At 40.6% G+C, this 19,447-nt stretch overlaps 1 protein-coding gene across 1 annotated transcript in view; it reads left to right on the forward strand.

The window, feature by feature from the left end:
* SPTLC2 (serine palmitoyltransferase long chain base subunit 2) overlaps positions 1-19,447 on the forward strand; it is a 97,376-nt gene that overhangs the window by 329 nt on the left and 77,600 nt on the right. The window lies entirely within an intron of this gene.

The raw sequence follows: 19,447 nt of genomic DNA on the forward strand, positions 1-19,447 counted from the left end.
GCGGTGACCGTCCGCGGGGGCGGGTGCCGGCGCCGGGCACGGCTCAGGTGCGCTGGCGGCGGTGTCTTGGCCCTGACCGGGCCTGCCCAGAGCGGGAGGTTCAAGGGCGGCGTAGGGGCTCCCTCGTGTCTCCGCGTCTGAGGTCTTTCTCCTTTCCTCCGGAGGTTTGGGCTCTGCTCCAAGCTCGAGTACCTTCCTCCCCCTGATCTGGCCAGAAATGCGGGTCGGTCCCCCGGGGAGGCAGGGAGTGACCCCGCGGACCCCGGGAATATCCACTCGAGGGCCCTTGGTTCTTCCTCTCGAGGTTCCTTCCTCATGTCCTCGAGGTGGTTGCTTCCTCTTAGAGTCCTGAAACCCTTCAAGGAAAACCATCCTCGGGGTCCTCAGCAAGCAAAGAAAGTTAGGAGGTGGTATCAGGCGAAAACACACCCAAGTGTCTTCCTACTACATATCTTCCCCTTCTGCAAGCAAGGCACTGGACCACACATCTGGCAGTGAACCGGGTCTGGTGCCTCTTACTCAGCCTGTGGTGAGACCCTCATCCCGGGCTCCAGATTGAGTTAGGAACCCAGGTGGTGACTTGTGATGAGTCTCCATACCAGTTAACCAAGGCTGAATCACCAAGTCCAGGGAGTTCTGAAATACTTTGAAAAGCTTTGAATTGAAGACAGTAATTAGTAACAGCCTTCCAGTTCTCTGGATGTCCGATATCCTGAAATGTGTTTTTAAAGACAAGACGAGCTGGTTAAAAAGATTAAAAGATCAGTGTTGCTGGAAGAGAGTGTTGTGAGATTTGCAATTGACTTTAATACTTTAAAATCCCGTTTAGATATTAAGGGAAACGTTTTCTTGCCCCAAAGTCATCTGTTCCCAGAAGTAATGTGACTATTGTGAGTTAATTTGACTTTAGTATAGATAGCTAGCTGCCTCCTCCCCCAGTCATTAGATGGGATAGATAGGCCTATTACTTTTTGGTGTGAAACAGAAAATAAAGCATTCCTCTGGGTCATGTTGACATAGTAAGGCTATGAGAGTTGGTGGGAAAACACATAAAAGAGACTTGACTTCCCCTGAAGTTGTAAGGTGGAAGGCACCGTAATGCACAGATTCCGAAGATTTATTTTCATTTTAAAGAAATAATTGAGTGAGAGAGGAAGTGTAAGCACACTCTCATTATTGGTTGTGTAAGGGGTTGTTTTTTAGCAACATAAATGGCTAATAAGACAAAATTGCTGTGGTAGAGATTATAACAGGGAAACCTGACGGGTAGGAGTCAGAAAATACATTGCAGATGAAGGACTGGATTATGATTTTTTAAGAGGGAAAAGAAAGTCAAGAGAAAGGTGTTCACACTTCAGAGGTATTTTGTGTTCAGGTGCTCTTTTCACTTAACATAAGAGTTACGTTCTCATTTAATACTAAATTCCTCCTCTAATCTCTAACAGTCTAGCATTTGTAGGTATGATATTTCTTCAGAGGTTGCCAACTAATAGTAAGATGAAGACACATCAAGTTGCTAAAGTGAAATTTTAAAAATCTGTATGACTCTAGCATCTGGCTGACTTTTTCTAGTGTATTTTGGTGAAAAATTCCACTCAAGGCACTATGGTGGCATCTGGAAGACTGGTCTACTAGAATGCCTGAAAAAATGGTTAGGGCTCCAGTATCCCTGCTAGAAAACTCTTGGTCACAGTGTGTTTAAAACGAGGACTTTAGGAATATAGCTTTGTACACGGATATGAGGAATATTATCTATTAGTTTTGGTTTTTGTTTTTCTTAAGCAAAGGAGAGGCTTTGGTAACTTCATTGGAGCAGGAGTATCTTTAATTGTTTTGTTTCAATTAAAGTGATAGTGCACCAACCCCTGTTTATTTTCCCTCACTTTCCGGGGGAAATGTTGCCAATGATGCCATAAAAATACACATAAGATGTTAAGTGTGCAGGGGTGTGTCATCTTTTAACTAAAGTATAAATTCAGAGTTTTTATTTTTTAAAAGATTTTATTTATTTATTTATTTGACAGAAATAGAGACAGCCAGCGAGAGAGGGAACACAAGCAGGGGGAGTGGGAGAGGAAGAAGCAGGCCCATAGCATAGGAGCCTGATGTGGGGCTCGATCCCATAACGTCGGGATCACGCCCTGAGCCGAAGGCAGACGCTTAACTGCTGTGCCACCCAGGCGCCCCATAAATTCAGAGTTTTTAAACCTGGGTATACATTCATTTCCTCACACATCCCAACATTTGTCTTTTAAGGAACACAAGAGAAGTTAGAAACTTCTAGGATTCTTTTACACTCTCAAGAGTTGCAGTGTTTGAAGGGATGAAGATCCGTGCTTGTCCTTTGTTGGATTTGGGTTTAGAGTTTGAGTAAATAGATCCTGTGGTAGAATGGGCATGTAAAACAATCAAATGTTGCTGTTTTTGTTTTCTGGTTTTTTCCTCCATTTTTTTTCTTATTGTGGTAAAACGCACACGACATAAAATTTACCATCCTAACCGTTTGTGAATGTACGGTTCAGGGGCATTAAATGCATTCATCATGTTGGGCAACCATCACCACCATCCACTGCCGTAACTTTTTTCATCTTGTAGAACTGAAACTCTATACTCATTAAACATAACTCCCCATTCTCTCCTCCTGCCCTTGGCAACCACCATTCTGCTTTCTTCCTCTATGAATGTGACTCCTGTGCGTACCTCATATAAATGAAATCGTATTTTTCTTTTTCTGTCTGGCTTATTTCATGTAGCATAATGTACTCATGGTTCATCCATGTAGCAGTGTGTATCAGAATTTCCTACCTTTTTTTTAAAAGATTTTATTTGTTTGAGAGAGAGAGAAAAAAACGGATGGAGGGGAACAAAGGGAGAGGGAGAAGCAGACTCCCACTGAGCAGGGAGCCCATCAGAGGATTTGATCCCAGGACTCTGGGATCATGACCTGAGCCAAAGGCAGACCGATTGAGCCACTGAAGCGCCCCAGAATTTCCCTCCTTTTTAAGGCTGAATAATATTCCATTTTATGTACATACCACATTTTACTTAGCTGTTTATTTGTCCGTGGACACTGGGGTTGCTTTCAGGGCTTAGGTATTGTGAATAGTGCTGCTTTGAACATGGGTGTAGAAATAGCTCTTCAAGACCCTGCTTTCAGTTCTTTTGGATATATACCCAGAAGTGGATTTGCTGGATCATATGATAATTCTATTTTTAATTTTTTGAGGAAATGCCACACTGTTTTCCACAGCAGCTAAACCATTTTACCTTCCCATTAATAGTGAACAAGCCTTCCAATTTCTCCATATCCTTACCATTTGTTATTGCTTGCTCTTTCTTTCTTTCTTTCTTTCTTTCTTTCTTTCTTTCTTTCTTTCTTTCACACTAGCTGTGATAATAGGGAAAGATATGCATATATGTTTCTGCTTCTAGTTCCTGGCACAGAGCTCCTAAAACTTGTGTAATTTCCTAAGTGATAGGAATACTAGGAGCATCTTTTGTTCTAATATTTAGTCTTTGACTCTTATTCCTGACACAGAGTTCCTAAATCCCTTGCAATTTCGCTGGTGATAGCAGTGTCTTTTGTTCTAATGAGGTGACTCTGGGTGGGCTCCTGGATGGGGGCTGCTCACCAGAAAGACCAAGCCATGTTTAGAAGCTTGGAATTGTCAGCCCCACCCCGCATTCTCCTGAGAGTGGAACGGGGCTGGAAATGAAGTTAATGATTGCTCATGCAGATGTCATGAAGCCTCCATAAAAATCCCCGAAGTACCAGGTTGAGAGAGCTTCCAGGTTGCCGAACACGTGGAGATGTTAGGAGAGTGGCATGCCCCTTCCCACACACCTTGCCCCCTGTGCACCTCTTCCATCTGGGTGTTCATCTGTATCCTTTATTATATCTTTTTATAAGAAACTAGGAAACAGTAAATAAACAGGTTTCCTGAGTTCTGTGAGCCATTCTAGCAAATTATCAACCAGAGGAGGAAGTGGTGGGAACCTGATTAGTAGCTTCTGGGTTAGAAGCACAGGGGACGACCTGGACTTGCGACAGGCATCCCAGGCAGGGGTGGGGTGGGGAGCAGTCTTGTGCGACCAAGCCCTTCACCTGGGGATCGCACATTATCTCCAGGTGGAGTGTGTCAGAATTGAGTTAAATTGACACCAGCTGGTGTCACAAAAGTGCTTGTTGGAGTGGAAACTGCCCCCACGTTAGGTGTCAGAAGTGCTGTGAGTGTGGTACCTCTGTGAGAGTGTAGGGGAAGCATCATAGGAGTATTGGGTTTTGTTTTTTACGGCAGCCATGTGTAGACATTACTATTTTTTAATGATGACAGTAGACAGTTTTCACAAGGAAGAGGAGCAGTAAAGCAGTAATTTTTCCTCCCTTGCCATTCAGAGGAGAGTAGGGTCAGCCTTTATTTGAGGTAAAGGGTGGCAGTTAGCACTGGGGAAACTTTGAAAGAGTTAAAATGGAAAGCTTTGGCAGAATTAGAGCTGGAAGAAACCTTTAGGGGTTTATGTAATTCAGTCCTTTTATCTCTTTGTAGGACTTTATTAAAACTAATCTTGATAGATGATTCTATCCTATTTTTAAAGACCTCTAGAGGCTTTGCAGGAAATTTTTTTCAGCAGCATGTTGCAGCGTTCAGTGATTTTAATTACAAGATTTTTTACCATGGATTTAACGTTTGATTAAATACCATATTTTGGTTGCGCCTGAAATATAATACTGTCTGTTTTTACTTTTAGAGCTCCTTGTTTATAGCACTTTTTTTTAGATCTTCCATTTCTTTATAGAACTTTTAAGATTGAGACATGCATTTTACCTTCCTTAGTTAGCAAGTATTGAAGGAAAGAAACTATCTGTCTTTGAGACTGTTCTGAGCCTAAGTTTCTTCCCTTTAGAAGTAGTTTTAATGACCTATTAGAATGATGACGGCCTCCTAGCTGCCAAAATAAGTTAGATTCTAAGGAGGACTTGGGGCACAAGTCATGTTCTTTAGGACAAGCAAAGTTGAAAGAAAAAAGAGCTGGTCCTGCTACTTGCACTTTGAAGGAGGCAAATGAATAACTAATGAAGGGTGATTTACTAAGTAGCTACTAGCTTTTGTTTCCACTGAGAGGAAACAGTAACAGTGAAAAGAAGTTAGTTATGGGACAAGAACTGGAGGAGTATCTAGAATGGCCTGGATACCTGTTCAGGTTTTGAAGGCCTGACGAGACTTCCGAAGACCTCAAGGCTTTGCAAAAATAACGTTGTAGCTACAGCTGTGGGACTAGATTTTTGTTTTGAATGCTTTTTGTTTCAAGGAGAACATTTCAAATCTTGCTAGCTGGATCTGAAAGATTCCAGAGTCATCTGAGGTACTCAGGAATTATTTTTAATAAAAATTCTTGGGAAATGAGACCAGTATTTAATATATAAACCTCTGTGTTCTTAAGATAGTATTTTAAAACTTGCATATTCAGAGAAAGAAGACTTGCCCACTTTTTAGGGTTGGCCGAGGTGCCCTAGAAACTTCATAGTGCTCTGGGCACGATAGTTAATTGGTTGAGATTCAATTACATTCAGTTTTTTGAAAGAAAGAAGTAGTGTGTATTGGCAGAATGGGCAATTGAGAGGGATGGGTAGAGACTGTGTTTGCATTCTGAGTGGGTGTGCCTTACTTGATTAAATACATGGTTTGTGGCCTCAAAAGTCAGTTGCCTTCTGAATAGCTTCTAAGAAGGCTTCCATAGTATAATTTATAGTTTGTGACTGTTTAAGCAAGTCCTTGCTCTTACACACATTTAATCTCAGAAAATTTATCATTTGTCTTTAAGGCTGCCTTCAAGACCCATTATAAAGGTTAAGGTTGCTATTTTTCCATTTGTTCTAAAATTTTTTGCTTCTGATTATGAAAAACAATACATGTGTATTACAGGACCCTAAAGGATTGAGGTAACCCCTGGTGTTGGGGGTTAATTTTTTTAATGGGGTTTGTTTTACCAGTCCTCTGCTTTCTGATAATTTCTAAGTATAGTGAAATACGCAGTTGTACTGACACTATGGGTATGACCCAGCCTTACTCCAAATAACACTTACCGAGGTTGAGGAAAATACTCAACAATTTTTGTAATCTAGGAAGGTTTAGAAACTATTGTGTAGATAAGTACTGACCTCTCAAATGTGAAGGTTTTGACTTATTCTAAAATAAGCCTCTTGCTGCCTAATTAGTAAGCCCTTTCAGCAAACATCTGAGATTTTACTGCAGTACTACCCTTTAACCGCAGGGCATATGTTCCATGATCACCAGTGGATGCCTGCAACCATTGTATATAGTGGATAGTTCAGAACCCTGTGTATATTTTTTTTTCTATACATGCATACCCATGATAAAGGTTAATTTATAAATTAGGCACATTAAGAGAGTAACAACAATAACTAATAATAACAAAGAAAACTATAACAATATACTGCAATAAAAGTCATGTGAATGTGGTCTCTCTCAAAATACCTTATTGTACCGTACTTACCCTTCTTGTGATGATGTGAGAGGATAATAAGCTTACATGATGAGATGAAGTGCGGGGGATGACGTAGGCATTGTGACATAATATTAAACCTACTCTTGAGCTTTTGATAATACATTAGAAGGAGGATCATCAGCTTTCAGACTGGGGTTGACCGTGGGTAATGGGGGGACTACTGTATTTGCATTGTGCCTAGTATGTAATAGGAACTCAGGAAATCTTAGTTGAAGGAATGGATGGTGATAGTTGAAGCTGTGCAAGTTGGTGAAGCAGACAGAAGATGGCATTAAGCAAGAAGAGGAAGCACGAAGGATATAATATTGGGGAATCGAATGTTACTGGAAGACACACACACTGCTGAGGAAGGTTGATTGTGAGAGAACAGAAGCATTAGGAAGTGGTATGAGAAAGCCGTAGGAGAGGGAGGCCGTTTCAGTTAGGAGGGGTAAGCAACATCTTGGTGGTGGGAAACCAAAGATATATTTATAATAGGTACCCTTTACTGTGACCAGGACCTCTCCCAGCTTCTTCACCTATCTGGTCTTCACAGGGGCCTTGCAGGGCAAATATTATCACCATGTTCTAAATAAGACTGAATTCCAGACCATTTAAATAACTGTCCCAGTTAGTTAGTTGGTAGAGCCTGGTTTATCTTACTCTATTAAGCCACTGGATTTGGCAGTTCAAAAATTACTGGTAACATTTGAGGAGTTTAAATTAGATATGCCACAAGTTATGCCACAATCTGAACATATATTTCCAGAAGTGCCCTCTTTTTTCTACAGGCAACTTTTGAAAAGTAGGGAGTCCACATTTTTTCTTGCAATCAGGATAAATTCCCTACTTTTTGTCAGTAAGTATCTCCTAAGGAATGGACTGAAAAGTGCTTCCAAAGCTCGCTGGAAAACAAACATATTTTGACATTACGATTTTCCTGTTTGAAAACTCAGAAACGGAGACGCCCACGTATATGTGCCCTGGCACGTTTCAGTTCAGCGGCGCCCTGTGTACTCGGGCAGCAAGGTTCTGCCCCGGGGTCACTGTTCTCCCCTGCCACCCACATCTGCGGGGTAGCCCCTCCCGATCTCCAGATAAGCACCGGGGCCTAACAGCCGGATGCCGCAGTCAGGAGATCCGAGCATGAGCGCAGCTCTGCCACAGATCCTGCTGCTTGCTTGGAGCTCTCTTCACTTCAGCGTGTGCTGGGCCTATAACACCATGCCCTCCACGCTGGTTCTGGAGTGGACAGCGCGAGAGGCTACCCGGTTAGCATCAGTTTCCCTTCTCTGCGGATAATCTCTTGTTGGGGCAGTGGGGGGGGGCTGGTGGTCACAGCTGTGCAGTATGACCGTATTCCTGGAGCCTAAGTGACCGACACGGGGGTGAGCACCTATGCCAAAATGAACCCAACAACCCTCTTAGGGGGATTTAAAATTTCCAGGGGGAGCGTTTGTCCTTAAGGAGAATAGTATCTGTGTTATACTCCTCATCAGAGTTTACATATCTGAAAAGGTTTGCATTTTTTCAGTTTTAACAACAAGTATTTCTTGAACATTTGCATATTTTCAATAAAATTTAAAAGGTACACATGTAGTGTTTCTCTTTTTTTAAAGATTTTATTTATTTATTTGAGAGAGAGCATGAGTTGGGGCAGGGCAGAGGGAGAGGAGCAAGCAGACTCCCATCTGAGCCGAGAGCCTGAGGCCAAGCTCCCTCCCAGGACCCCACCTAGATCATGACTTGAGCCCATGACCTGAGCCGAAATTAGATGCTTAGCCAGCTGAACCACCCAGGTGCCCCTGTAGTGTTTCTCTTGTAAAGTCAACATACTTTACGTGCAGTTTTATCTGAAAATACTGGAGTTAGAAAAACATCATACTTGCAGAACATTAAACCAACACATTAAAGTATAAAGAAAATAAGTATCTCCTGAAATTCTACAACCCAGAGATAACTCACTGTTACATTTTGATGTATATTCTGCCAGACAAATAACACACACACACACACACACACACACACACACAAATATATATATACATTTATATTTGTGTGATAGGGAGGGGGTACAATTTTACATAGAAGAAATTGCTTAATATCTTTTTTTTTTTTTTTTTTTGCTTAGTATCATTACTATATCCTATCACCAATCAATAAGACAAACATCATTCTTTTAAGGGTTATGTAAATTCCATAATATGAATCTATAGTGTAATTTATTTAATGAATCCCTGTGCATAATATGTAGACTTTCTCCGGAATTTTCAATATGTGAACACTTTATACATCTCCACTCTTGATTTTTTCACAAGGATAAATGCCTAGAAATGAGATCGTCATTCAAAAAATGTATGTGTATATGTATGTGTGTATATATATGATTCTGATCAGAGTCAGAATATCATTTTAAAATGAATTTAAAGGAAGCTTTAGAGATATTCTTAAAGTTTCCTGATTTCTAAAGTGTAATTGACCACAATTTAAGTGATCTTGGGGCGCCTGGGTGGCACAGCGGTTAAGCGTCTGCCTTCGGCTCAGGGCGTGATCCCGGCGTTATGGGATCGAGCCCCACATCAGGCTCCTCCGCTATGAGCCTGCTTCTTCCTCTCCCACTCCCCCTGCTTGTGTTCCCTCTCTCGCTGGCTGTCTCTGTCAAATAAATAAATAAAATCTTTAAAAAAAAAAAAATAAGTGATCCAAACCTCATCTTTAAATGAATTAAACTACTGTCTCAAAATATAATGTAACACAGAATCATCTTGAGTTCCCAAAATGCATTGGTGAAAATGTGGCACAAATGTTACTTTCCTCAAATTGATCTTTAAGTCAGGGTAGTTCCAGTGCACAGTCCAACCCTCTAAGTGTTCTGGGGTTTTTTCTTCTCTCTTTCTCTCTTTCCCTCTCTCTCATTCTTTTTTTCCTGACAAATTGATTCTAAAATTCATGTGCAAAAGCAAAGGGCCAGGAAGAGCCAAGGCTGTTTGGAAGAGAAATTAGGTAGGAAGAATCACCTTTATTAGATAATAAGACTTAGCATAAAGCTGTAGTAATATTGGCAGTATGATTTTTTTTTAAAGATTTTATTTATTTATTCGACAGAGAGAGAGAGACAGCCAGCGAGAGAGGGAACACAAGCAGGGGGAGTGGGAGAGGAAGAAGCAGGCTTATAGCGGAGGAGCCTGATGTGGGGCTCGATCCCATAACGCCGGGATCACGCCCTGAGCCGGAGGCAGACGCCTAACCGCTGTGCCACCCAGGTGCCCCTTGGCAGTATGATTTTGATGGAATAGAATAGAAAATCCTGAAGGAGCACACTATGAATATGGAGTTTGCTAGATCATGGTGGTGGCATTTCAAATCAGTGAGGAATGGACTAGTGCTGAGACAGGTGGTTTTCCATGTGGAAAAAGAAGAAGAGAAGAAAAAAAAAAAAAGATCCCTACCTCACACCAATCTGTTAAATCAATTCCAGGTTGTTAGATACTCAAATGTGAAGATAAGAAGAAATATAAAACTCTAGCATATAGGAAAAAATATTTATAACCTTAAAGTATAGAGTGACTTTCCTAAAAGCAACAAAGCACAAATTATAAAGTAAAGGTTGATAAGTTTGATTGTTTAAAACTTTTGCACACAGTAGCATCAAAAAGAATAAAAGGTTTAGGAAAAAATTTAAATAGTACAAAACTTGCACACTGGAACCCACAAAACATTTTGAAAGAAATTAAACGGGATCTAAGTAAATGCAAAGACACCCAGTGTTCTGGAATTGAAAGACTTAATATTGGGGTGCCTGGCTTAGTCAGTAGAGCATGGGACTCCTGATCTTAGGGTCGTGAGTTCATGTTGGGCGTAGAGCTTGCTTAAAAAGAGAGAGGGAGACTTAATATTGTTAAAATGGAAATACTCTATAAATTCAGTGCAATCCCTGTCAAAATCCCAGCTGACTCTTGGAGACATTGACAAGCAGATCCTAAAATTTATATGGAAATATGAGAGACCCAGAATAGAAAAAGTCTTGAAAGGGAAGAAATAAGTTGGAGGACTCACCCTTCCTGATTTCAGAACTCGCTATAAAACCACAGTAATCAAGATAGTGTGGTACTGCCATAAAGTTATACATTTGGGTCAATGGAATATAACTGAGAGTCCAGAAATAAACCCTTAATTTATGGTCAGTTGATTTTTCTGTAAGAGTACCAAGACAGTTCAAGGGGGCAAAGGATGATCTTTTCAACAAATGGTGTGGGAATAACTATGTATCTACATGCAGAAGAACTAATTTGGATCTTTACCTCATCCATATACAAAAAATCAACTCAGAATGAACCAAAGACCTAAATGTTAAGAACTGTCAAATTTTTAGGAAAACACATAGGTATAAATCTTTGTGAATTTTGATTAGGCAGTAGTTTTTTAGACATGACTCTAAAAGTATAAGCAACCCCCTAAAAACTGGAGTAGGTCAAAATGAACTTTTGTAATGTTTTGTACTTTTATGTTTCAAGGGACACCATCAAGGTACCACTTCATAGGCACTGGAATAGCTCAGATAAAAACCCATTAACAAGTGTTGGTGGGGATGTGGAGAAATTGGAACCCTTATACATTGCTGGTGGGATCATACAATACAGCCACTTTGGAAAACAGTTCCTAAAGTGCTAAACATAAAGTCACCATATGATTCTGTGTTTCTATTCCCTGGACAAATGAAACATACATACGCACGAAAACTTCTACATGAATGCTTGTAGCAGGATTAGTCCTAATAGTCAGAAAGTGGAAACAAGCCAGATATCCATAAATTGATGAACAGATAAAATATAGTATAATCTTACACTGGAGTATTCTTCGGCAATAAAAAGAAATAAAGTACTGATGCATGTTACAACATGGATGAAAGAAACATGTGTAGTATAACGAGCCAGACATAAACAGCTCTGTACTGTATGATTCCACTAACATGAGATGTTCAGGATAGGTAAAGCCACAGAGACTAGGAGTTTGCCAGGGCCAGGAGTTTGTTTTGGGGGTGATGAAAATGTTTTAAAGTAAAGTTGTGATGATGGTTGTACCACTATGTGAATATAATAAAAGCCCCTGAACTGGACACTTGGACACATTTAATGATTTGTTAATTATATTTCAATTAAACTTATTTAAAAACCAGAAGCTTTGTGCACCATATGACATCATAAAGTGACACCAAAAGTAAAAAAAAACAAGCCCTGGATTGGGAGGAGACATTTGTAACACGTCACTGATAAAGGGTTAGCATCCCGACCAGAAAGCCTTATAAATTAGTGAGAAACAAGCGTGCACTCCAGGAGAAAAATGGGAAAGATAGGAACTGTCAATTTATAGGAGAAAAGGAACTTGATTGGAAAATAAATACATGAATATGCTCATCCTCACTAGTTCAAGTTAATGTAAATTAAAACAGTCAAATAACTGTTTTCATCTGTAGCTTTTGAAAGCTGTAAAAATATGACCATATTAAAGGTTCACAGTGTTATGTAGCGGTGGGAACTTGTGTACAGGCGCTCTTAGCATAAATTGGTACAATTGCCTTGGAGAACAATTTGGCAATTTCTACAAAAGTTGAAATACACATTCCTAATGACTACCTTATTAAGTTTGTCTCTGGGTATGTACAATAGCTGCGGTTTTCAAACATTTTTGTTCCAGCCTGCAGTAAGAAAGGACATTTTTATATCCAACCTAATGCGCATGTAATGTGAGGTATTGGGGGTTAGGACTTCAACATAATATTTTGCGGGGATCAGTTCAACCTGTAACATACTCTTTTCTGAAGAAATTCCGCTCATGGCACAAGGAGACATGTTTAATAAAGTTTACTATAAAAACACAACAAAGAATTGGAAGTAACCCAGCTTTTCATTAGTTGGAGAATGACTTAACCCACCTATCCCCACCCGGTGGACAAACAAAAAACCGGTATGGCATATTGATACAGTGAATACAGCACTTAAAAAGATCAGTCTAGATCTCTATTAAAGGCTTGGGCAAATCTCAGACACATATTGTTAAACAAAAGTTGCAGAAAGATACATACAGTATGATACGTATATGAGGATTAAAAACATGCCGGGCAATACTATATTGTTTATGGCTATGTATTTATATAAGAAAGGTATTATTTATTTTTAAAAGGAAAGGTTTTTTTTAAATGCATGGAAATGATAAACACCAAATTGAGGGTAGCTTTTATACTTTGGGGGGAAGAGGGAAACGGCACTTCCCCAGGACAAACTTCTTAAAAGGATTAGGGAACTGCTTAAACATAAGTCAGAGTGTGACGTTCTCGCTCTCTGGAGAGCTGCTTATCGCTGACAACGAAAGACAGAGTTTCTGTCGGTTTACAAGACCCTCTATCATCTGGCTCTCGCACACTTTTGACTTCATGTCCTGCCAGGTCACTGTCCTGCAGCCAAGGGGGCCTTTCTGCCCTTCCGGGAATACATGGAGTGTGCTTGCCCCAGGGCTTGTGTCCTCCTGTTAGCTCAGCCTGGAAAACTTTTCTCCTTAATTTTCTCTCTACCGTCATGTAGATCTCACTTACCCCTCACTTCCTTCAGAGAGGTTATCCTTGACCACCTTGTCTAAAATACTTTCCTCTTGCCATGATTTTTTTTTTTCCTGGTTATAGAACTTAACAAACTGCCTGGTATTTTATTGTATATCTACTTGATTATTTATTGGCCGCCTCTCCCACTGGAGTGTATAGTACTGTATTCTAGTGCTCAGATCATGTTTAGCTCATGGTAGAGGCTCAGTAAGTATCAGTGGACTAAATGAAAGAATGAATGATAACTTTAATGTTTTATAGAATGGGAAAAATAAGATCTAAAGCCTATAAGCTAATTGTTAAGTTTCGATAAGTCTACATGTTGAGTAGATTTTTATCAATTTTTTTGTATTAATTACAGTATGCTATTTCATATATACTTGCTGGTTGACAAAAACCAGTTTTCCAAAATAATGTAAACATACACAAGAATCAGGTTGTGGTACACGTGCCATTAAAAAGACACCCATAGAGCAGTTTTTAGTGTTTCGGGCTTGCAGGTGGTTAAAGTCAGTAGGGGCTTAATGAGTGTTCCTGGTAGTGGTGACAGCTTGTGAGGAGGAATAAGAGCAGGCCGATGATGGTCCAATCGTCTGGAAATGGCACAGACCCACTCTATTTTATCACCTTTCTGTTAGCTCTTCCTAAGGGGCAGCGTGGCCATTAGTGGGACTTCTGTAGCACCTTTCCCACTGTCTTATGAGGGGTCTAAGCTGTGAGATGATGCTTAGTGCTTCCCTTAGGGAGGGGAAATCTGTCACTCCTGACTTTTTGCCATTTCTCCCTTTCTCACCTTGATTTGAAAAGCTGTGAGGCTGGGCTGCGAAACCTGGTGTGTGATCAGCGATTGGACTGTAATAGAGCTACCTATCAGAAAGCTCTGCGTGCTTGCTAAAGGACAGTATCTTTATCGCCTCCTGTACAGGCTTGGCTTGTATAATAGAGGAGGAGGAAGCAGGTTATTTCTAGGACAGCAAAATTAGCATTCTAGTTTCCTAAAAACAGACGTTTTCTTAGCGGAGGAAGCTCATATAACTACTTAATCCAAGTATAGCTAGTAATACGAACAGCAGAATTAGCTAATTCTATATGAAGAGCAAAAAGGAGCGCAAAGGGTGAGTTTAAAGCGAAATTCTAATATTAAGCCACAAATGATTTAAAAACGATCAGACTAAGTTGTAGTATTTCTGAAAATAATTAAAGGAAAATTTGATTCATAGAAAAATCTCAGAAATATGACCAAGAAATAGCAATAAATGGAAAATGTAAAGAGTTGGATCCTAATCCCAACTTTGAATTTAGTTTTCCTATGACTGGACACATTGCTTAATCTCCTTTCTTTGGTGTTGTCATTTAGTCGTGTGAAGAGGAAGAGTGAGAATCACTTGTAAAAGAAATGCTTCTCACTGTGTGTGTATTTTTTATCCTGCATATTTAAATATAATTCCCTTTTGACAGTATTCTTTAAAATAGTTTCCTTACTCTTTTTTATCTCAAAAACCGTGCTGATCTTTGCATCCTTTTTTGAAAACAAAAACAAAAAAACCTGAAGAATTCTTGAATACTAGGATTATCTCCTATCTTTTTAATTATCTCCTCTTTTTTTCTTCTTCTTCTTCTTTTTTTTTTTTTTTTAAAGATTTTATTTTTCAGTAATCTCTGCACCCAGTGTGGGACTTGAACTCACAACCTCAAGATCAAGAGTCATACGCTCCACTGACTTAGCCAGCCAGGCATCCCAGATTATCTCCTATTTATATTTTCTAGTACAGAGTACAGTCCTTGACATAACAGAGATGAAATATTTGTTGAAAAGAATGAGATGATTCCGCTGATTTTGAGCTCCTTGGTAGAAAGGGAGCTCTGAGTTCCTAGGAGCGGCTTTGATGTCTGAAAGTTATTTGTGCGGTTTTGGAATGTTAAAAAATTAAACAGGAGGAATGTCCATTTCTGGGCACGTGAAGTTAAAGGGAAGGAGGGGCCAAGTTGTAAGGAATTTCCCAGGACTGGCAGTATGGCAGTGATGAGAGGGAATACGTAGGCTGCTGTGTCCTCTGCCCTCTGTCTCCTTCAGTCATGCCCACATTCCCTCCCTGCCGCCCCCTGGGAAAGCAGACATTTTTGATTGATTGCTGAACGCTGTGTATAACGGAACTGCAGAGATCCAAGTCCATGTTGTTTTTGCCTTTTGCTCTTTTAGGTACCGTGTGGGGCTGAGCACCCACCATCTAACTAGGGATGGAGCTGGACTAAAGCTTTGGGTAGATTCAGTCTATTCTGGGGAGCGTTGTCTAAGGATGGGATCCATTGTATGTTTGTTGCAAGCCCCTCTCTCCAGTATGACTTTATCTCCTAAGCATTGTAAAATTGTGGTTGATTTCAAGTCACCTTTCTAGTCCTGCTCTCTAGCTTCTCTAGCACTTGGTAAGTGTCCTGTGCAGAAAACTGGCCATGCATCTGGGGCTGTGCTAGAATCTAGTCTGTTACACCATCCTATAAAGCTATCATAAATTCAGCTGCCTTTTCTTTCTCTTGGCAGAGTTCTTCTGCCTATGGCAAGCCCAGTTATGCTCATTCATGTTCACATTCTGCAAATACCACCAGGGGAGAAAATGACTAGCAATTGAAATTGCTTAAGGAAGGGTTCTTCCCTCTCCCGAATTTTAGTGTATAATGCCCTCTTTGCTTTGCATGGAAGACAGTTCTTCATTGTCTTTAAAACTGTTTCTTGTCTTGAGTAATCTATGTTGTTTTATCTAGTTGTTCTGTAAAATTAATGGCTTGCCTCTGCCTGTTAATTTTAACCTAGAAGCTTTTTTGTTTTGTTTTGTTTTTGTTGTTGTAAATGAGACATAAAAATAAAGTTGTTCAAACAATATAGAAATTATTTCTCTCAGTAAAGTCTGAAGGTAGATTGCTAGAACTCGGTAGGTAGGTTATGAGCTATCTTCTTTGTTCTGTAATCTTTTAGGATGTTGTTTTTATTCACATCTCAGTCTCAACCACATCTCCATTCCAAGCCACTGGTAGAAAGAGAAGTGGAAGGAGAGCAATTGCTGTTTTAAAGGATGTAATCCAGCCTTGGTACCTGTCCCTTCTGTTCATTTCCTCTTTGGCCAGAATTTCATCATATGGCTGCCTAGCTGCTGGAGAGATTGGGAAATGTAGACTGTAGCTGGATGGCCATGGGCCCAGCTAAAACTGAGGGATCCTATTACTAAAGGGAAGATAAGGAGAATGTCCACGGGGAGCCAGTTAGCCGTCTCTGTCATTGTATGGTCTGAGGAGAAACTCTAACCAGAGTTTTTTTTTCTAAATAGTCAATTTTCTTAAGCTCTTGTATTAAATAATCTATTACATCCCCTTTTTATGATTTTTCAACCATGAAAGAGTCTTGTTTAATGGTTATGAGCATGTTCTCGCAGTTAGGCAAAGTTAGCAGACAAACATTGTCTGAATTTTGATCTGTGGTCTTCTGTTGTCCTTTTTAAAAATACTAGTTCAGATTTTTTGTTTCCCTTTTTTGGTCTGTGTTCATGTGTATTAATGAGAACCTGGAAACAGTTCAGTTATAGCAGGCAGTGAGAATCCCATGTCCTTCAGTACCTTATAATTTTGAACCAGGTATCCTTTATCCTAGATAAAGAGTGAACAGTAGGGGCACCTGGGTGGCTCAGTCGTTAAGCGTCTTGCCCTTGGCTCAGGGCGTGATCCCAGAGCTGGGATCGAGCCCCATAATGGGCTCCTCCTCTGGGAGCCTGCTTCTTCCTCTCCCACTCCCTCTGCTTGTGTTCTCTCTCTCGCTGGCTGTCTCTCTCTCTGTCAAATAAATAAATAAAATCTTAAAAAAAAAAAGTGAATAATATTCCAGATGCACAAAATTGACAGAGTTGGGAGACATATCTATAGGCTCTGTTAGCATATAAATACCCAGTCTGTAAGTGTACAAAAGAAGTTCTAAGAGATTTCAACATGGAATATGGAATATGTATCTGTTAAATTTCTTTCAGTTAAGGGGCACCTGGGTGGCTCAGTTGGTAAAGCATCTGAGTTCAACTCAGGTCATGATCTCAGGGTCCTGGAATGGAGCCCTACACTCCACTCCGCGCTTAGCAGGGAGTCTGCTTGTCACTATCGCTCTCCCTCTGCCCCTCCCCCAGCTGTATTCGCTCTCTCTCTCAAATAAATAAAATCTTTAAACAAAAAATAAAAAATAAATACATTTTTTTCAGTTGATAGGAACAGAAACTGTATCTAAACAAAAAGGTGATTTATTGCAAGGATGATAGGTATGCAAAAAATGGATAAAAGGAGGGAGTAGGGTAGAACTGGTGAATAACTCAGGAGAAGTCAGGCAGTTAATAGCACAGTGCTTGGGACCTCAGCAGCAGGAGTTCATGGACCTTTTCTCCAGAATGTTGGAGGTCTAGTACCCTTCACACTCTTAACCTGTTGAAATCATAAATCCCCATGAGAGAGGATTGTTGGGTTCGTTTTGGCATAGGTGCTCACCCCCGTGTCGGTCACTTAGGCTCCAGGAATACGGTCATACTGCACAGCTGTGACCACCAGCCCCCCCCCACTGCCCCAACAAGAGATTATCCGCAGAGAAGGGAAACTGATGCTAACCGGGTAGCCTCTCGCGCTGTCCACTCCAGAACCAGCGTGGAGGGCATGGTGTTATAGGCCCAGCACACGCTGAAGTGGAGAGCTCCAAGCAAGCAGCAGGATCTGTGGCAGAGCTGCGCTCATGCTCGGATCTCCTGACTGCGGCATCCGGCTGTTAGGCCCCGGTGCTTATCTGGAGATCGGGAGGGGCTACCCCGCAGATGTGGGTGGCAGGGGAGAACAGTGACCCCGGGGCAGAACCTTGCTGCCCGAGTACACAGGGCGCCGCTGAACTGAAACGTGCCAGGGCACATATACGTGGGCGTCTCCGTTTCTGAGTTTTCAAACAGGAAAATCGTAATGTCAAAATATGTTTGTTTTCCAGCGAGCTTTGGAAGCACTTTTCAGTCCGTTCCTTAGGAGATACTTACTGACAAAAAGTAGGGAATTTATCCTGATTGCAAGAAAAAATGTGGACTCCCTACTTTTCAAAAGTTGCCTGTAGAAAAAAAGAGGACGCTTCTGGAAATATATGTTCAGATTGTGGAATATCTTGCGTGACTGGTGCAAAGCTCCAAATGCCTTTAGTATGTATGGTATGCAGTAGGGAGAGGCTAGTACATTTCAGTAAAATTTCAAGAAAGGGCCATTTCAGCGGAACTAATTTTAAGGAACAGAATATACCACTGGAAGTGGATGGGATTCGTTTAGCAGAAAGGGCACGATGGCAGTCCTTTGATTGCCAAATAGTAATGGATGTTCATATTGGACGTTAATTTGTTTTTTAATGTTCCAAACTATCTGCCAGGTGGGTGGGTTCTGTCATACTGCTATCACATTCAGCAGGAATATGTCTGTTTGCTTATAAATTCATGCTCATGTGATTTTTAAAAATTCATATCAGAAGTGTGTGCTTTTGTTTCCCACTAATTACTTCCCCATTATTGCATCATTACATAGTTACCCTGTGTTGTTTCATGGTATTCTTGAAACCTCTGCTTAGGATCATTCCTTGTAAGTCAGTTTACAGTGTAAACTCTTTTTTTTTTTTTTTTTTTCTATTCTGAAACTAGAGAGACAGAATGCAACACATGCTCTAGGACTTTTTTTTTTTTTTTTGGCTATAAAGACATTATTAGGACAGTTCACAAAATCTATAGTCCGTAGACTAGCTATTAGTTTTCTATTGGTTTCCTGATGTTGAAAATTGTTCTGTAGTTATGTAAGAGAATATCTTTGTTTTTAAGAGAGACACACTGAAGTATAAAGGTACATCATAACTGCACCTGACTCAAATGGTTCATGAAGAAAATTCTCCATCATTCTCCCTCTCTACACACACACACACACACACACACACACACACAACACAGTTACTTTTTCCTGAACTAGTTGAGGGTAGATTGTGTACATTTTCTCTCTTTACCATTGTCTTAGTCAGCTTGGACTGCTATAACAAAACACCCTAGATGAGGTGGCTTAACGGATATTTGTCACAGTTCAGGAAGTCCCAGACCAGGTTGCTTGCTGGCAGATTGAGTTCTTGGTGAGGGCATTCTTCTTGACTTGTAGATAGCTTTCTCACAGTGTGTTCACAGGGCCATTCTTCAGCAGAGATCCCTGCCTTCTCTTCTTATAAGGGTACTAATCACATTATGGGGCCCACCCTCAAGACCTAGTGTAAACCTGATTACCTCGCAAAGGCCCTACTTTGAAATAGAATCACACTGGAGCTTC

The sequence above is a fragment of the Ursus arctos genome, unplaced genomic scaffold (genome assembly GCF_023065955.2).
Source record: "Ursus arctos isolate Adak ecotype North America unplaced genomic scaffold, UrsArc2.0 scaffold_25, whole genome shotgun sequence".
Taxonomy (NCBI): Eukaryota; Metazoa; Chordata; class Mammalia; order Carnivora; family Ursidae; genus Ursus; species Ursus arctos.